The sequence below is a fragment of the Coturnix japonica genome, chromosome 13 (assembly GCF_054131305.1).
Source record: "Coturnix japonica strain WE chromosome 13, WE-NBRP24, whole genome shotgun sequence".
In the NCBI taxonomy this organism is placed as follows: Eukaryota; Metazoa; Chordata; class Aves; order Galliformes; family Phasianidae; genus Coturnix; species Coturnix japonica.
In genome coordinates, this window is record NC_140675.1 from 10,127,236 (window position 1) to 10,144,860 (window position 17,625).

At 43.7% G+C, this 17,625-nt stretch overlaps 2 protein-coding genes across 11 annotated transcripts in view; one reads left to right on the forward strand and one right to left on the reverse strand.

Annotated features, from left to right (window-relative positions):
• The window catches only part of CHLSN (cholesin), a 91,762-nt gene that overhangs the window by 27,754 nt on the left and 46,383 nt on the right, over positions 1–17,625 (reverse strand). The window lies entirely within an intron of this gene.
• The window catches only part of GPR146 (G protein-coupled receptor 146), a 31,673-nt gene that overhangs the window by 3,376 nt on the left and 10,672 nt on the right, over positions 1–17,625 (forward strand). For 2 of the 7 annotated variants that reach the window (XM_015876526.3, XM_085513854.1), the window contains exon 2: positions 8,765–8,803. The gene's annotated coding sequence lies outside the window, so the exon portion shown is untranslated. Of the gene's footprint in view, positions 1–7,201; positions 7,286–8,764; positions 8,804–9,120; positions 9,861–11,570; positions 11,813–16,532; positions 16,672–17,108; positions 17,248–17,625 lie in introns of those variants that run through there. The other 5 variants (XR_014933784.1, XR_014933780.1, XR_014933782.1 and 2 more) reach the window with 5 other exon arrangements.

Genomic DNA, 17,625 nt, shown 5'->3' on the forward strand with positions numbered 1-17,625 from the left:
AAGCTGTACTGGTTGACCAAACACAGCTGGTATGAAGAAAGAACAGGAATGCACTGCCCAGGGAGGTGGTGGAGTCACCGAACATGGGAGTGTTCAAGAAACGTTTGGATGTTGTGTTGAGGAATATGATTTAGCCGGGAAGTATTGGTAATGGTTGGCCTAGATGACCTTCTAGGTCTTTTCCAACCTTGATAATTCTGTGATTCTGTGACTTGCCAGCTTCACGTGGTCTCCTCAGAGTGAGTTCCTTAAGAAAACTCCATCCACAGCTTCTGCATTCTTAAAGTCTCTGACATTAAAGTGCAATCTCTTCCTGAATTAGCAACATTCCCCTTAATTCTGCTATGAGTTTTCATAGCATCACGTGTGCCTTCATTATGGAGAAGGTGCAAAAAATTGAATAACAATTATAATTTAAGACCCTACATTAAAACCTGTCGACTGTTTAGTAAAAAACAACTCCATAAAAGCTGTTTGTGTTTCCACACTCCATGCTAAAGAGTGAATGTGGCACAAAGCGAGTTGTGGTTGGCATTTGCTTTGAAATTAAGGCAGCTAGCAAGGTATCCTACAATAAAATGTCATTCAGTAATAACCAACTTACACGTATTTATAAGGTTAATGCTGTGATTTATGTGAACAGAATTTATAACTCACTTTGGTTTTACGCTGCTCTACTTTCCTATTGAGAATTCAGCTAAACATCGAGATGTTCCCTAAAATGCTTTAAAGAAAATTGCAATTTTTGAATCAAAAGAAAATCTGTTCAGGCGAAGACGTTCCCCCTTTTTCCCTTTTATTTTTTAAGCCATCTTTAGGAATCAGTATTTCCCCCTGGAATACTGGGAGTTAAAACCATTACTGGAAGTCTGCAAGATAGAACTGGAGATTATTGGCTTCCTCTCAACATACCGAGACAAAAACATTTCACTTCTTACATCTTTACAAATCCCCTGCACAAACTCTGCATTTCCTTCATGCTTCCACAAAATCTGCCATTGACTTCTGTTAATTGACTCACAGAATTCCAGGCCAGCCTGGGAGTGCCGACCTCCCTTCCACCCTACATGAGCACGACGTGCAAATCCACGACCAGCTCCAGCTTTCAAGTTATGTACAGTGTCATGATTCATGCTTTTCCTGCCTTGGAAAATGTTTACAACATCACTGTATTTGTTGTACCTATACGCTCAGATCTTCCTATAATTAGCTTTGGGATACAAGTGGGAACAAAAGATAATATTCTGATTCATCAAAAGCTCCTGACTGCTTTCATGGCAGGAAGTGTGGTTCATGTTGGCAGTTTTAAGGCAAACTCCACAACTCGCCCAAAGTAACAAATATAAAGCAGTGATGGATCTCCTCAGCTTAACATTTCCTCACTCTCAGGCATATGTTCAGCCAGAAATGCGTCTTACAGAATGACATTCACTCCTTCCATACAGTGCTTAGTCATCTTTAGACCAAAAAAAATTCAAACATTCCCAAACTAATTTGCTTTGTGCACCTTTTTGCAAGGCAGCTCTGCTGCAGGTTACTGCGGCTGCCCCAGCTGGCTGTGCTCACACAGCCCCAGTGCACCTCCAGCAAACCCTGCACCAGAGAAAGCCCGAATAACAGCACGAAGCCACTCAGACAACACTCTGCTACATCTGCAATGGGATTTTGTAATTACTTTGAAGGTTCCTCCTGCTCCAAAGGAGGCCTTGGAGCTGCAGGGATGGCCGTGTTCTGCCCGCTGGTGCAAAGCAGCACAGTAATATGTATTGGAGAACCCAAATGTCACACAAAATGATGAGAAAAATATGAACTGTGTACATGATGTACATGAGGCCCTCAGTGACAGAACATATAGAATGTTCCTCAGCTGACAGCTTTATAACTCTAACTGGTTCTGCAAATGAAATCCAAACAAAAGAGCGGAGATGTTCTCTAAATCATTCAGCAATTTCTGTTTAGCAAAACCAGCAACCACGAACTCCAGCAAACAAAAAGAGGCACTTTAAGTGAGCTTAATGAAAAGGGAAAAAATGTCAGGACTCTTTCTTCCAGCTCTATTTCTCTATATTCTTGAACCTATACACAGTGATTCAGTTCACCCTGACAAGTATTGTATAACCAGCAATCAATCACATCAACTTTTTATATGTTGAGAGAAGTCAGATTCGGAGCGATAAAACGAGTTCAGGCAGAGGGCACATGTTAAGCAGCTGTGAGTCCATTTAAGCTGTCTGTACGCCTAAGCACTTAATGTCATTACCCCAAGCTCTGATTTCTTCCTTTCCCACCTTACATTGAAATGTCCATATTATATTCTAATAGAAATAGAAATCATTAACTTACTGGAGGAAATGTAGTCACACGGTGACAGCAGCAGCCCAAACAATATGCTTGTAAATTAGATGTGGTATATTTTGCTTGCAGTAAAAGACTGCATGGCGACCTGCTCTGTTCTGGCTCTAAACAGAATTGTTTTGGTGAACAACAGCATCTCAGGTAATAGTTTCAGGTTCATAAGGTGGTCCTGCTGCTGGAAGACACACTCTGCACTTTCCTGCCTCTCCCACCCTATTGGCCCCGGTGTTGGTACAGCCTGTAAACACCTCTGGGTTCAAAAAACCTCTCCATCCCATGACCAAACTATAGCCAAACCACGACACCCACCTAAAGCTGCTTCAAACCCAAGTCTGGGAATGGCTGTGGCAGCAAAGGAGGAGATATAAAGGGGGGAATTGTATGGCTGGACAGCTCATGGGATCTCTTCTGTACTCTCTGCTTAAGACACCACTCCTTGAGAGAAACAGAAGTGTAAAATACTTAACATTGCCATGTGTATCCTTCCTTTCAAGCACAAGGAAGTGATGACTTTTTGCTTGCCAGCCCAAATAATCACTGATCTTTAATCCAATCCAACTCTTCTAACCCTTGCGATTCAGTGAGTTAGCATTTGAAACAGGAAAGGGACAACAAGGATCAAATACCTTTGCTATAACTACATCTCGAAAAAGCTATTTTTCTGTTAGACACAAGCAAGTAAATTCAAACATAGACAACAGATAAGCAATGTAGCTATCTATAGGTTTTTAGGCATAAGGATTTCCCCTTCTCACAACACTGAAGTTCTTCCCACACCAGGTGGGTCCCTCTCTGCTCTCAGCCCCCCTTGATGAGCTGCTTGCTCCACACTTCCCTCCATTCAGATGTGCTCAGGCTGCTATTGCTCCCCGACCCAGCACACACCACGACTTCCTGCCACCAGAGCTCCAAACCACATCCAGGAAACAAACAGCAACGGAAGCAGACAGGGCTCCAATGGGAGCTGTCAGGTTTTTAGCAACTTGAATTTATAGCACTCACTGGCTGGCTTCTGCATTTTATTCTGCATGAAGAAAATGCCTCATGTTACCAGCTTTAAAGAGCACTATGATTTGAACAGGCCTTCCCAGGTGAAACTACTAAAATTCCAACACACCCCTGCACCATTTTAATATGTGCAGCCAATAAGTGATAAGATTCCTCCCAGTTGCAAAAGCATTTTGTTTTCACCAGAGGGCTCTTTCATTTTGACCTAAGTACCGAGGGTCATTGCTATGGGACCAATGACACAGAAGAGCATTCAGGTACAAAACGTTTAATTCTTTGAACATCAGGTTAATTTGTTTTATAAACTTAAACCAATATTTGAAGGGTTGAACAAATATTTGAAATGCTTTGGGCTAGTTACCTATTTAGAAAGGGAACAAGTTATTTCAAAAGGACTTTTTGCCCCTCAGGCAACACAGAGCCAAATTCAGGCTGATCTCATCACACCTTAAAGACATTCAGCTGGTCTGAGCCAGACCCTTCCAACAGGTTGTTGTGAAGATGCCTGGTAGGGTGGAATGAATTGCTTTAGGAACTAACAGCTAAACAGGGAGGAACAGGTATGATAAAATATGTAGTCAAAAGAGTCAAACACATCATGAAGGTGAAAGGAATACACAGCAGTAGCAAAACGTGTGTTAAAGTCTATGCAAAATGCATGACCAAAAAGAAAGCACAAAAACCACTGCCTGCCTTCTAAATAAAACAACTGCTTTCAATCCCACACTGAGGGCTGTTGGAAACATCACCTGTTTAAAGCACATGTGGGACTCTGCAGCCTTCTGAAATTCATCCCCCATAGAGAAAGCCTTACTATCTTCTGGTTTCATTTTAGACTTTTAGAATGAGGCTCTATTTTGATGACAGTCAAAGCAGGCTGAAAGGTTCTTGTGCTGCAGCAGGGTCAGATAGAAGCCATGTCCATAACCCTGCCAAAGCATGGTATCTAGTCTGCATCCCTCACCAAGATCAGCTGTTAAAGCAGAACACAAGCTGTAGGGCTTCAGATTTATCACAGAATCATAACATGGCCTGGGTTGAAAAGGCCAACAGTGCTCACCTTGTTCCAACCCCCTGCTGTGTACAAAGTCACCATTCAGCAGCCCAGGCTGCCCAGAGCCACATCCAGCCTGGCCTTGAATGCCTGCAGGGATGGGGCATCCACAGCCTCCTTGGGCAACATGTTCCAGTGCGTCACCACCCTCTGGGTGAAAAACTTCCTCCTGATATCCAACCTAAACCTCCCCTGTCTCAGCTTAAAACCATTCCCCCTTGTCCTATCACTGCCCACCCTTGTAAACAGTCGTTTCCCTTCCTGTTTATACGCTCCCTTCAAGTACTGGAAGGCCACAATGAAGCCTCCCCGAAGCTTTCTCTTCTCCAAGCTAAACAAGCCCAGTTCCCTCTGGGATCTTTCCCTTTCTTCATAGGAGAGGTACTCCAGCCCTCTGAGCACTTTAGTGTCCCTCCGCTGCTCCATATCTTTCTATTTAAGACATACTTTGAAAGTTAAAGTGAAGGAGATGCCATTTATGAGTTCTGGTTTAGCATAGGTTCGGTATGTAAAGTTATTTGAGTGCTACACAATAAATAACACGGCAACATACGCTTTCAACACATTTGGAAGCTAAGTCATAAGAACAATCTTATTTTGGCTGAAGTGCAAAAAATCTACATGCAACAAAATGGTGCAAAGGAGAAGGCACAAAATCCACCACAAAGACAACAAGTTTTGCAGCATTTCTGAGGCTCTTTCTCCAGACTGATAACCAGAATTTAAACAAACGAGGCTGCAAAACACCTCGCACACATACAGAAAGAGCAATTAGTCTTCAGTCCTTTTAGCTGCGAAATCAAACGCGCCTAATGGAACACAATAAGGAAGCCACATCAAACACATGACACAAGCCATCAAAGAAACAGGGAAACAACCTGAAGTGACTTGCAAAATAGACTGTCCAGAAACCACTGAGTAGGACAAATAGGGCTCTGAGTGCCACTGCTGTGATGGCCTGAAGGTGTGAGAATGGCAAACAAAAACCCTTCAAGATAGAGAACCCTTTGAGATAGAGGATTCTGACCATTTAAAGGATGAAGTAAAGAGATGGATCACATCAGACAAACCACACAGATGGGTGCTATGGAGCTGAGAATGTTGTCACTTCTTCTGGACAATGAAACAAAACCACAGAAACCAACAGCAGCAGCAGCCAACTCTCACCACCCTATTTGGCCATTCTGGGCCTATAAATACACACGTAGCATCTAAACAAGGGAACGTTTTTCATTCCCCTTGTAAGAAAATGATCAGCTGTAACACACTAATAATACACTCTGAAATACCGAGGGACAAGCATCAGTTTTCATGTCCTAATGCCAGAATGAGACTCGGCGCTGCAATGGTAACACTGCCATAAATGTGCAACAAGCATGAGCAGCACACGCTGACACACACACCCAGCAATCCTTTACAACACTGAAAGCTCTGCTTATGTCACGAAGAGAGGAACACAGAGTCACGACAAAAGTATTTCACGAGACAAGCCCCCAGTCTAAAGATTTCATCTAATGTAAAGAGAGACAGAAGTAATCCGGGCCATATACAGCATCATGGCTCTGTTGATCCAGAAAAGCTTGTAGCATTGCCTATCATTCAGCTGCATGAGGATATTATCTAGGAGTTTTATAATTGAGATAATATTTACTACTGGAAATGATGTCAAGTAGGACAAGGATCACATTGAGCATTATCAAATGTGGCCTCAGAGTTATGATTTCTAGGCACAGGCAGGAATTGGGTAGCAAGGCAAAGTTTAAGAAAACAGTAATACTCTTGTGTATTAACAGAAGGCCTCTTCTGCTCTGTAGTGTACTACCCACGACCATTTCCTTCCTTAGTATTAAAATTCTGATCAGTCTTCATTTCACCTACACAAATGTATGACCCAGGCTATGCTCTGTGTATGGCTATGGAAACAAACGGCCCTGGAATGTGAGACCTGGTATACTATAAATCCTTAATTCAACTATCATAAGCTGTACATCCACAAGCAGGGAATATTAAAAACACTCCAAGTGCCACTCTGTGTAACACACTGCAAACGTCTTTGTTTCCAAAGCAGCTGTATTAATGACTCAGGTGCTCCTAGATAAGGAACAACAAACCAACAAGAAATAACCCCCTGCCCAACTGCGATGTGCCTCCATCTCAGAGGGACAGAGGATGCCAAGAGTGGGGAAGAAAGAGGGGCTGACATGCATTGTGCACAGGAACCAAGAATCAATCAGGACATAGCTCTATTAAAGTTGTTTGCTGGTGCAATTAAGATTTCCATCATACACAAGTCACCCGTAAAGGCATCAAACCCTGATGCTGCCACATGCAGTGCCTGTATGGATGCACAGCAGACACATGTGGCTACAACGCAGCACCCAGGGCAGCAGGGCTGCTCCAGAGACTGCAAACCAGTGCCTGGGCTGAGCTCTGCACACTGTAACCTAGCAGAAAAACACTGAGAAGCATATGAAGCCAAGCTTGTCAGCCTTAATATTTCTTGGTGATTAGAACAGAGCCAGGGAATACAATAAGAAATCTTTACAAATCCAGTTGGCTTTCCTTCAGATCCAAAAGCCCGTCTGTAAGCTGCACAAGAACAGGAGTCCACATGAAGTCACATATTTAACACAGAGCCAGTTTTGCTCCTCAGCCTCCATGCTGAAACCTGCCTGCAGCAGCACCTCCATGAGCACATGCAATTGCTCTTAGAAGTACTGACTGCACAGCTACAATCAGCTTCAGGATTACCTCTTATTTAAAAACCTTCTGTTTTTCTTTTTAAGGTAACTGAAGTATTTCCACTGGCACCAATGAGTTAAAAATTGTGTCAGGTTTCCTTGCAGATTTTCTTCTTTCGTCAGGCTGGTAAGCGTTCCCCATTCATCAGTGCAAATCAGCTTCATTTGCTTAGGAGCTCAAACTTGGAGCACACAATGGTGTTTTCAAACCAAACAGATCACATTAAAGCGAGGGCAGTCGTGGTTCATCTGAATCATATGGTCAGACTGCAAATCTAAGCCAAGGAAATAGAGGTTGTGACACCCCGCAGCTGGGACAGCCTTGGGACAGCAGTGTTACATCACGGCCACGGGGCCGGCCGGGCGCTCGGCTGTATGGAAGTGAAAGATCCCATGAGAACATTAAAAAAAAGAAAGGTCTTCGTGTCCTCGCCAAACCCCTTCACTTAATGCTACCACGGGCCGATTGCAGGAGGTTGCTGCCAAGCAATTGCTACTGATTTATTTTCATCCGATCACACAGCGCAGGAATTAAGCACTGTGCAAAACACACGGGTGACTTAATTACAAAAGGTTTTCTCCTGCCATACAAACCAATGCCAAGCAATCGAGGCTTCTCACAGAGTGCCCCGACACAGCCCCAGCTCCACTCCCCATCAGGGGACAGAGGGGCTCTGACACCACACAGACACAGCTCTGGGCAGCAGTGCCAGCAAACACAACACTACATCTCCTGCAGTGCTGTGCTGGATGGCCTGCAGACCAGGAACCTGTGCAGCCTGCTCTCTCACTATGTTTCTTTGCAAATATTCAGTTTCCCTCAACATTCAGTCACAGTTAAGTACCTTTGAATTAACTGATCTTTCTTTTTAGGGGAAAACACACATTTGACATCATAGGTTCATTCATTTATTTAAGCTGAAATGCTTAAAGGTCTTTAATTGTTGAGTCACCATCCCTGGATGTGGTGCTCAGGGACATGACTTAGCACAGGGCTGTTAGATTTAGGGTGGTGTGGTCAGGTTGCGGTTGGACTCGATGATCTTTGAGGTCTTTTCCAACCTGAGCAACTCTATGATTCTATGAATATATACATAGAAGTCACATCAGCACACAGAAACGCTGCCCACACACCCCCTCCTCATTGTGGCTGCAGATAACTCACCTACCTGCTCTCCATCACTTTTCCCACTAGAAATGCTCTGCTTCAGCTTTCACCCAGCACATGTGACATCAGTGATAAGGAAGCTGTGTGCATCTGTCTTCAGATCAATACACAGCTTTTGTTTGGGAACCTCGATTCACCTCAAATATGTAAATACAACCATTGACACCATAGTGATTCACTCACTCTCCCATCAATTCAGTGGCAGTGCTGAGTCAGTCAGTGCAGCAGTTCAATGCCAAACATTGCAAACAATTCTGTTCTCAACGTTTTAATACAGCACTGTGTGTTGTAAACACCATTAAAAGGTGCTGAAAAGTGTGGTATGGTGGAGGAGAACAGATAAATGAAACCTGTTTCTCTTTATCAGAATGGATGAAATTTGCTTTTCAACCACTTACAAGCAATTGTTTCACCTTTTTGTTTTGTTTTCCCTTCCAGTGGTTCCATCTTCGAGTGACGTTCTGGGCTGCACCTCATGTGAGTACAGGCATTATTGTATATATCTTTCTTTAATCAATGTACAACAGTGAAAGTATTGACCAGCACTGTGATTTCTAGACTTTCCATTTACTTCTGTGAAATTATACTGGCAAATTTACACAGTCCCCCGGGGGGGGGTCAGTGAAGGCAGTTGGTGTTCACTCCCAGCTGGGTCTCCTCCTCAGAGCTCACAAACAGGTCACCATGTAGGCTCAATAGAGATTCCTCCAAAGTACTACAGCTAAAACTCTGGGAAATTTATACTTGGGGGGATACAGCTCGTGATCCTCAGGTACTCAAGGACTCTTTGCCAGGCAAGAGAACCCCTGAGATCCAGAGAAACTGCAGAAACAGACTGGAGGAACATCAACACCTGGACAACTGAATTGGCATCATCTCTGCTGCTTGTCTATCCCTGCCAAGAAGGAATCGAGGCAGTAATGCTCTCCTCCCCACCTCCACCAGCAGGCCATCACAGCAGCTAACACTGGAAGCCCACAGCCCACATGAAAGGCTTTTACGCACTGACAAAGGCTGCCCAGAGCGCGCTGCTCTCACTGCTTAATGAGCAAAGGACCAGAGCCAGGAATTATTTAATGCTAACACCAGCCCTGCCAGCACTGAGTGCTGCTCTGCGGCTCTCAGCAAACCACTTCAACTTCTTCATTTTCTCCTCCATACAACGATCACAACGTTTCTGCGCCCAGCAACCATCTCCCCAGTGTTTAATTCCCAATTCGATATTCCAGCCGTAAATGCACCACTTCCCTTCCTTTCACTTTGATTAAGCACACTCAGTATCAACAGGCAACACTTTCTAAAAACTTATTTGCAGCTATTGTGAAACAGGAGCTGAATGTTTATGGAGTAGTTATTTTTTATGTCAGTTTACCATAGGGCCTCTTTAGCCACAAGCTTACAGCGGGAGGCCCCAAGGCATTTTTGGGAATGGAAACTTTTGGAGCTCAGCTCTTTACAAATTTCCAGCCCGCAGTATGTTTTTCATTAGTCTACATGGTGTTATAATAAATGATGCACTTCCTCTTTCATTTTATGATTTTCTTAAACATGCAACAATTTTTTTTTCTGTCTGTTTTCTATTACTTTAAAATACTCAACCACAATCAACATAGAGTCTACTCCATGTACAGCGACAGAGGGGATATATTGAGTAAGATATCAGCTAGAACAAGACAAGCTTCTCATTTAAATTCTTCACTGAAGGCCAATCACAAATGCATTCAGTGTATGCAGCTCCATTTTTAGGGGCCAATGTTAGACAAAATCAGCAGTAAGTCTGGGATTGCAGAAGCTGAGGTTGGCCCAGAAGAGGCTCCTTACCTGCAGGATACAGCTAAAGCAGTGTGAGCTCGCTGGCCAGATGCTAAAGCCATGAAAACCTCCCCGTGCCTTTGCATAGCAGAATCACACAAAGGGCTTTCTTTTATGCATAAGAAGATAGAAAAGCATTCATTTGTGTAGGTTTGGGCCCCCCATGCAAGAATGCTTTGGATAAAGTGCAAGAAGTCAAACAGAAGGACTCCAAGGTGGGCAGGATGGCTGCAGGCCCTGCAGGGTGGGCTGGGACAAGCTGATGGCTCGGCTCTCTTCCCTGAGCAAAGCTCCGAGTGGTGTTAGCTCTCATTTTCCTGAGGCAAAGCACCAGGATCCCTCAACTGCTGCAGTGGCTCCTTTACACTACATTAGAACTAGACACCAGAAAGGCCACAGGTATTTCTCTCCTTCAAAAGTTTATAAACAACAGATAACAGCATCCCAAACAGAAATATTCTAAAGCTATCACTCTAAACAAAACAGAGTACAAAGGGAAAGAGAAAGTGTCTTAAAAAAGAGAGAGAGAAAAGCAAAAAGCCAAGCACACAAGCACACAGCATTTGAGAATGTAACTCTGCATCCTAACAGCGCGACTACCCACATTTAAAGCAAGCCAAAGCTCTTTGCACTGCCTTGTTCCTCTCAGCCCAAACTAGTCTGGTGAGCTCCACAGGCAGCCGAAGGAAAATCAAAACCAAATGTCTAAAACATCTCAGAGCTGATGTTTGAGAACGCAGCGTCATCAAGAAATGCTCGTCTCCCTTTGGGCTCCCTTGCACACATTGTTGGTAGTAACCAAACTCAGGACATCTCTAACAAAGCATATAGACAAGAATATCTATATTAGTTCAGTAATGCTGGGGAACTTTTGTAGGTGAGAGTGTCAGAACTGAGAAAGAGGAGGAAATGATGCTAAAGAGCATCCACCCAACAAAGGCCATGGAGGTGGTGGGTTAGAGGCTGGACTAAGTGATCTCAGTCTATTCCAACCTCAGTGATCCTAAGATCAGCCTTTAATGCTGGGGAGATGCAGCTTCCCAACATCATTTTAGCACAGAAAAGAAAGTGAAGGCCATCTGCTGCACTGCCAGCAAGGAGGGAGGGCTGAATTAAGCAGATCCTGTTAATGACAGGACCCAGGAAGGAGAAAGGATTATCATTACACAGCATCCAGTTGTCTGACCCACTTCACCAGATTAAAAAAACAACAACAATAAAAAGAAATACGAGTTTTATAATCACATCCCAAAATAACAGCTCATTAGACACTGCAATTGCTTAATGGCAGAAAAGTACTCACTAATGGGAGGAGCAATTCTCCACGACGTGCCCAAATCTATATTTGAATGTTTTTAAGATGATGCATGGTTGATACATTTATTTTTACAGAACCTTTTAATGTTCACCCTCTATAAATAAATCTCAATAGGAACGCACTCCCAGGGCTGGCAGCACCAGGAAAACCAGGCTATGCCAACAAGGAGGCATTCCAGTCCAACTTCATCACGTCTAGCACACCAAGTTTCATTTACAGATCTTTGATTTCTATATGAATGGCAGTTCAAAGTACGTTTTAAAGACAGCTACTTTCTGCCTATATATGTAGAGATTGCTAGAGATTAAGGCACTTTAATTAAAGACTTCGGGGGTGTCACTTTGCGACACTCTTTGAATTGTGTGTTCTGTGATTACTCAGAAGTGAGCTTTAAAAACATCAGAGGTCTCCCCAAACACAGCAAAAGAAAGCTACTGATGGTCTGAAGTTTGGTGCTGCTCTGTCATTTACATAACATACACAGAGCTGAGTTGGAAGCAGCGTTCTGAAATGCTCAGCAATAAAGAAAAGCCCTGGAAGCAGCTGTGGGAGGGAAGCCCAGACCACACCAGACCTCCACATTTCAGTGGGGTTTTGTCCTGCTTTTTATATACGGATTAAATTACCCAAAGTTAACTTGCAGTGTCAAGGCCTGCAGTAGGTAATATGAAAGCATTTGGGATTCAAATGGTTTAAACATGAAAATGGAATTATTTCTAACTCATCCATCTCTCTGTGTCACACGTTAGGGTGACAGCAATACGAACCCCCTATTTCTCCATTATTCAAAGGTTCATTCTGTGATTACTTTCTTTCTTTTTTCTTTTCCAAAGATTAATTTCAAGCAATCTGATGAAAATACCTCAGTATTTACCTTCATATTTTTTGAATATACACTGAATTCAAGCGAAGTGATTGCAAAAGTTCCCCTCGATGCTCTTCTCATTTTAAGACGTTAAATATTGGCTCTCCCAGATTTCCATTATACGCTGCCTGACGATATTTGCTGCTGCTGACTACATGAGCTGGCTGCTAATTCTTACAGCGCTAATGACAACGTTTTGTACAAGTTGGGCACGGATGACATTTCAGTTTCATATTCAGTACAGGTGTGACTGCAGATAAAGTAAGTGTAAAAATAGGTAGTTACCAAATGCATCGATTCCCTCTTGATCCTTTTTTAGTAATTAAACCTAATCCTGCTATAAGTGATCACTGACTGCTGACACCTGAGGACAAGGGAAGGGTGCAGACATACTTGTATAACCCTGAGAATAGGGAACAAGCAAATCCCAGACTGAAGTCCCAAAACCACAACAAAGCCATGGGCAGAGCAGAGGGAGAAATCAGCAATGGATGCAGACGGCAATCTGGCAGCTTAGGGTCAATGCATGGCATATGGTGTAACGACTCAAAGGCAAAGCTTAGAATGCACAGGAGGATTTGCACGAGGGCACAATTCTGGGAGCTTCAACTTATCTTAAAGAAATAACTGTGCAGTTTTGATGCTGTAGGAGACAGAAAAAGGGCAGAAAGGGGCAGAAAGAAAGACGTGTTCTGATGCTCCAGCAGAAAGGTGCAAATCTGGAGTGATTGCAAAGGTCTGAGTGGCCAACAGGTGCTGTGTGACTGTGTGCCCCAGCTGGCAGCGCTGCTCATTGTCTGCACCAGGGCTCAGCCTTGGCCAGAAAGGGAAAACCACCAAAGGTAGGGAAGGTCCTCTCAGTAGCCATGTCAGGCACAGGTTAATAGGAGAACATCATAGGGCTGCTCCACCTCTAGGTTAATTTGCTGGGGGCTGGTTGTGTAACTAACAACAGAAAGGAGCCATTTCCAGCTTGTTTGGCCTCCAGAGCCCCAGGCTGCCAGGAGGAAGCAGGGAGCTGAGGAGCAGCTTTCCCTCCCTGCCTCTTTGGGTGTTCCCCTTTGAAGTGGCACCCAACCAGCCACTTGCTCACCTGTTCTGTAGGTCATCTTTAAAGCAATGCTTTCCACCCTTCGAGCTTAACTACAGAGACATGCAATTCATTAAGTTAGTGGCATATAATTCCAGCTTTTTATTTCCACTGGGTGTTAGAGCAGGACACATGTACTGTCTGTAGCAGGATTTCAGAGGCTCCACAGAAAATGCTGTACTTTACAGACCGATCCCATAGGGTTTGTGCAACACCAGCCCAACCTGTATCAGAGGAAACCAAACAGCTGCCACTTAAAGGAATCTAACAGCCTCTGCTGCTACTGTGCTGCGTGGAGCTGGTGTATTACCCCTTTGTTCTGACATGTTTTGTTTTTTTTAATGACTTTTTATGCTCAGTTGAAGAGCGAGCCTAGAAGTGAATTTTAAATGGGCTGCCTCCAAATTGGACAGGATAACAAATCTTCATTTGTCAGCAGATAAATGGACCCCTATTGGCCAGATGGCTGCAACGCTGCGTAAGAAATGCATGGAAAGCTGCTCCTAGCAGTAGGATCCAAACACCACATTACTGCTTCCCAGATATTTTCTTGGGCTCCAATGTTTGTAAACTGAGCCCTCTATTCTTGCAGAGCTGCCAGGAACATTCTCAGCAGTTTTAGTTCTTAATAACAACAACAAAATAATGATAAAAATCCCCACATCATTAAAAAAAATAATGATGGAGAAACGATGACAAGGAATCTATCCTAATATAATGGCTCCCTCCCATCTCCACATAGCGTGTGTGCTGTTTGTTTTCATTCTTGGAGCACAGGATTTTATAGCTGTAATTATCTCATTTTCTCATGGTACAAACAGTCCAATTTTTATTCATTGAGGCCAACATTTTGGTAACGTTCTTCCTCTGGTTTCTTCCCCATAAAGCTTGTTGTTATTAACGAGCTTTGAATCTATTTACATCTATATTTTTAAATGCAACAGATTCATACGATCCAAATACCTGCTGGGGGAGAGGCTCTTTAATAAACTCTATTTTCAAATCAGCATAGAGCAGAAGCATCAATATGACAATGAATAACTAGAGGGAATGATGCTTTAACTCATTTTTGAAGTTTGAAGCATAATATGGTGGGTTTTCTTAAATGAATAGCATTTAAAAGAGCTGGTTTCTCAACAACAACCTTATCTCAAAAGATTTCCATGCAATAATTTGCCCCGTAATCTGAAGGGTGTTGGGAGGTAATGTTCAACCAAGCACACCTGAGGAGCAAGGAGGCAGCGCTTCATGGTCAGCTGGCTATGGAATCCTGCTACCTGCCTGCAGCCCGGCATGCAACCCTGCTGCTTTAGGTCTAAGATTAAGTGCTAAAGGACAAGGAGGTGCACCCCAGTGTTTATCAAGGAAGACAGCACAGGCCTGTACTTCTGCCCTGCTAAAATGGCACCTGTGCCATTTTCCCATGCTAGGAAGCAAGCTGGAGCACCTGCAGGTGCAAGACCTGTGGTCTGCAGAGCATGCAGAGGGTGAAAGCTGTTCCCCTTCACAACCACCTGAGGTCTGCAGAAGGAAGAACTTCTGGGAGCCTGGTGGCAGGGAAAGGTCAGGAGCAGGGACTTATATTCTGTATGTTTGGATTAGCACACAATGGTTAAATAAACCGACTTAATATCTAATGACATTTTCAAACAATAGCTCATAAAATTATCCAAAGTATGCAGAAACAAAACCTGCAGACAAACACCACTGTGGTCCCTCAGACACCCACACAGCAGGGTGTTTCAGTGCCCTGGCCGTGCAGATCAGAGCTCAGGTATAAATGAGCCTGAGTGAAAAATCTCCTCAACAGAAAAGACAGAAGCACTCCTTCCTGCCTTGATTTCCCCTTGATAATCCCCTGATTATCACTCCCACTCATATGCAACAATCAGTTTCTGTCCCATGCTTTCAGCACACAACCACGTTTCTGGAAACAGAATCGCTGTGTTTTAAAAATACAACAAAAAGAATGTTACTGTGATGAATCACAAGCTCAGAGCGCTCCCAGAAAGCCGCTGGGAATTAGCTGGGTTAGCAGGTCTGAGGGATTGCCACTAAAACCACATCAGCATCCTGAGTCACGTCAGCTGGGGAAGGCGCTGAGATGGGACAGATGCTGTCGCTGCCCTCCAACCTGCTCTGTGCTGCTCCCATACCAACAGAGCTGGTGTTAGGAATATTAAACTCAGGCACCTGTCTCAGCAGCTTGAGCTGCTTGTGAGGCACCCTACAAAAGTCCACCTTTGTGGTCCTTATTGAAACCAAACTGCTGATGCTGCAAACAGGGCTGCCAGCTTCATTAGAGCCAATGGGGGAAGCTGTTTGAAATGCCCAAAGCTTCACTTCTGGTGAAGGATTTGTGTGCAACCACCGGCTGCAGCTCAGCTACAACAGTGCTCTCCTTCTTAAAGGGGCAAAAAGTTGTCCTCATACAAAAGACATCTCTAAAGCAACTCATCTGATATTTGCTGAGAAGTCTTGCTTGCTTCAGCTGATTTGCAAATACAGTTTATTCATTCTAGGTAATTTCCAAAGAATTTTGAGGCATGTTGAGCCAAATATGAACTTACTGAATTCTCATACGAAGATAAAGGAGAGATAACACAAGTCCTGAGTGGATTCCCTTCACATTACTTTTTAGTTCAACACTTAAACTGAAAAACAGGGAAAAGTATCAGTTGGCGACTGCAAGCATCTGTGCAATGGAATGAGGAGATACCTGCCCACATTGCAACCTCCCTGTCACGTACCAGGTGACGAGCTGTTTGCAGTCCTCTGGAGGCACCATGATTTCAGCTTGGACTAAAAACATGCTGAGGTTCTGACAGTCCTCCCAGTTAAATAATTACTCCTAATAGACAACTTCCACATGTGTAGAAAAGGTCCAGACACACACCCAGTAATGCCACAATGATGCTTCAACCAAACCACTTCAGCTCATAAAAGCAATACCCTAACAACCACAGTCCTCCATAACTACTTTTACATTAGCCCTGTGAATTGCTTAATCCATCCTTAGCAGTGACTCCACCAAAAGCTGAGATACTGCATCAAGCACCCCTAAAAGATCAACTTTGGTGAACAAAACTGAACAGACCTTATTTGTTTTTGTCTCACTTAGCTTCCATAAATGGACAATCAGAGCAGAACTGCCCGTCAGTTTGTAGCAGCTGTCAGAGATGACAGCACCTCAAACACGCCGTGCAACACTCAAACACTCCATCTTTGCAGCAGCACAGAGCAGGGTGCAGACATGTATATTACGTGCAGGGTGCAGACATGTATATTATGTACACATTTCCTCATTCATTTTAAGCATCAGCTCCTTTTGGGTTAATAAGTAAAAGCATCCACTGCGCTTCTCTGCTGTGGGCAGGGAGAAAAATATAAATTAATTCTTCATTACAGTTTTACACAGCAAATTATTTAGCAGCAATTTGTATTCAAGCTAAGCACACAGAACCATGATATTACACTCTTTTTATTCAAATGCAAGGAATTTACATTTACCTACAGTCTCATTAAAGTAAGAATGATGAAGCAGTAGCATTTTCCTTTGTTGTTTGTTGTTTTTTTTTTTAATCAAAGTGTTCTTTCCGAATGCTTTAAATAATCCTGAGGTTTACATTGAAGTATTTTTTCAGATAGAGGGTGGCTCTGTTTCAGGTCTAATTTGGCTTTCTGTTTAAATTCCCAGGCCAGGTGGGTGCTTTGCAGAGCTGGGCAGGGTTTGGCTCCTGACAAATACAGCTGTGAGAGCAGCTCAAAGAGAAGTTCAGCTCACTGTGCCCAGGGTTTGCTATGCTGTTAGCATGCACAGCTTTGCAGAATAGCTATTTCCCTGGTAAGAAGTCCTGCCTGGTACAAAAGCAGCTCCTCCAATGGATGCAGCCACTATTTGTTGCTGGTTATGCAACACCATCAAGGGCTGGGCTATTCCTGAACCACAGTCACATCCTTCCAGCTTGTACTTGAGAAACAACAACAAAACCCTTCCGTGGTTGCACGGTGGCACACAGAACAGACCTTCTGGCAGCACTGGGCCCTGCGACCAACATCCCTGTACCCCTCCGACTGAACCGCGCCGTGATATCGCTGTGCACACTGTGGTTTTGCAACTGCCCTCTCCGCCAATAGCAGCGTGCAGCTGAAGCTTAAAGGATTATGTGTATGTATGTGCAGGGGAAGTCACATGTAAATACAGACTCCGTGCC